Here is a 2,508-nt window from a genome sequence, read left to right on the forward strand (position 1 = left end):
AATTTGGAAATTTTTGCGGAGGGTGAAAGTGTAAACAAGAACAGGACAGTGAGAACAAAACAGTAAAAACAAAACAGAACAGTGAGAACAAGCGGTAAGGGCTGTTAGGCCAAGACGATAGAAAAATTATTTTCAACGCTAGCTAGAGAGTGAAAAAAATTTGCGTCTTCTCTATAGGAAAGCGAGAAATAGAAAGAAAGAATCCCTTTCGTCACGTGTCAGCGACGAGAGGGTCAAGGAGGAGGAATGAAAGAGGGAACGGTGAAAGGAAGAGAAGAGGGGAGGGTTGGGAGAGATAAACAGAAAGGATGAAGAACAAGAGAGGGAAAGAGATATAGACAGGGAAGTGACAGCACTAGTAGTAGAGTGCGCAGTAGAAAATAATAATAATCAAACTTACTTGGAGGCAATGCGTGGCGTTTGATCATATAATAACATAAATAATATATAATTATATGCATATATCCATACATATATGTACATACCGACAAATATCGCAACGTTTCCTGTTCAAAATTCTGACAGATCCACCAATCTATTTCCATTAATTGATTTCTGAAAAGGACTCGGTGTAGTTTAAACCTAGAGCGTAGAGATCCGAAATAAATACTGCGAAGAATTTTCTATCCGGTGCTCTCATATCTTGGCCAACTTGACGCTTTTCTTTAAGTAAAGAAGGGTGTCAGTTAAAACAAATACTGCATGATGTAGTCAGTCTTCATTCATTATCAATAATCAATAATAACGGATGATTTTAGAAATATGTTGACCATTTTCTTTTTTCTTTTTTTGCAACGCCTTAAACAAAATTTTAATCGATATTTCTTTTATCTGAATGAACTCTTTTCGAAGTGGTTTTTCATCATTCTCGTGACATTATTTCTGAAAGTATTTTCCAATAGCAAACTTATCACCATTGCTGTTTTAGTAAGTGAAGACGCAAACCCAAATTCAGATACTATTTGTGAATATTGTTCTCATTTCCTCATTTAAGTTACTTTCACATAGTCATTAAGTTCGCTTAATTTTCTAAGTAAATACTCGGGTATCTATTCCCTAATATCTCTCCGATGGCTATGGTGTTGAACATTTTCAAAAGTTCAGTCGTTTCGTTTAGGAACTGCCAGAATTATCCTGAAACCACTATAGGTCAGTATAAACCACTCATCTAGAATCACATGAATGTGAAATTTTTACTTTGTTAGGATAGGGTGTGATCAAAGGATTTGGCTGCTACATCTAGCAGATCAAACGATCAAGTAGACGCTTCCTCATTGACTTTGCAATTTGTGAATATGTTGAAAGGACATGGGTAATCAAAGTAATATTGATGTTATCACTTTTCTTACATAGGCTGGAGACACCATGGCGCCGAAATACAGGCACAAAATCATCACTGAAACATTCCTACACCTAATATTCATAATATTACCAATTTACACATATGAAGGTACATATATTATTTACTTTATCCTTTGGTGTGTTTATATGGGTGTGAGCCTGTGTGTGGGGTGCAGTGAACGTGTGATATATATATATATATATACGAGGTCTGATCAATAACTATCAGGACTGTTGCCATTGTAACAAAGCTTAAGCACGCAGAGTAAAGTTGCTTAACACAGATTGACCTTCAACTCTGCTGTCCATACGCACTAAGTTTTAATGTTCTACCTCACTTCTCTTGTTTACACCAGTGCTTGGAAGTAACGTGTGTAACGTGTTATCGTCGCATTGACCATGACGGAGAAAGTTGAGCAGAGAATCTGCATCAAATTTTGTCAAAAGCTTGGCGATACCTGCTCAGACGCTTACGCAAAGTTTTCAAAAAGTTTTCATCGTTCTCGACACGATCAAGGGGATCTTGTGCAACTGAAAGCTGTGCGTCTTTTTGGTCAGCTGAAAGCAGTTTTGACACAAACATGGTAGGCACGCGTCTCATATCCAAATCTTCAGTGATAATGGACTGAACTGAACCGTAACTAATCTGCACATCCTCTGATAACTCCCGGATAGTAATTCGACGATTTCCCTCGCAGCTGCACGGACATCTGTGATGTTTTTATCAGTTCTGTTGGTTACGGGTCTTCCAGAACATTCGTCATTATCGAAATTTTTTCGGCCATCCTGGAAACGTCTGAACCACTCGTACACGTGTGTGCGACTCATACACTCCTCTTCAGACATTTTCTGCAACTTTGCGTAGGCCTCTGAACAGGTATGGCCAGGCAAACTTTTTTTCTGTCATGGTCAATGCGACGATCACACGTTACACACGTTACTTCTAAGCACTGTTGTAAACAAGAGAAGTGAGCTAGAACGTTAAAACTTAGTGTGCATGCATAACAGAGGTCAAGACCAATTTGTGCCAAGCGGCTTTACTCTGCGTGCTTTAGCTTCGTTTCTATGGCAACAGTCCAGATACTTATTGATCAGACCTCGTATGTATATATATGTGTGTGTGTGTGTGTGTGCGTGCGTGTGTGTGTGTGTGTGTGTGTGTGTGTG

The 2,508-nt window shown here is 38.7% G+C and overlaps 1 long non-coding RNA gene across 1 annotated transcript in view; it reads left to right on the top strand.

Moving 5' to 3' along the window:
* The window catches only part of LOC106884347 (uncharacterized), a 22,570-nt gene that overhangs the window by 11,377 nt on the left and 8,685 nt on the right, over nucleotides 1-2,508 (top strand). The window contains exon 2 of the long non-coding RNA XR_001411235.2: nucleotides 1,354-1,450. This is a non-coding gene — a long non-coding RNA (uncharacterized LOC106884347). The remainder of the gene's footprint in view (nucleotides 1-1,353; nucleotides 1,451-2,508) is intronic.

Source organism: Octopus bimaculoides, chromosome 14, assembly GCF_001194135.2.
Source record: "Octopus bimaculoides isolate UCB-OBI-ISO-001 chromosome 14, ASM119413v2, whole genome shotgun sequence".
In the NCBI taxonomy this organism is placed as follows: Eukaryota; Metazoa; Mollusca; class Cephalopoda; order Octopoda; family Octopodidae; genus Octopus; species Octopus bimaculoides.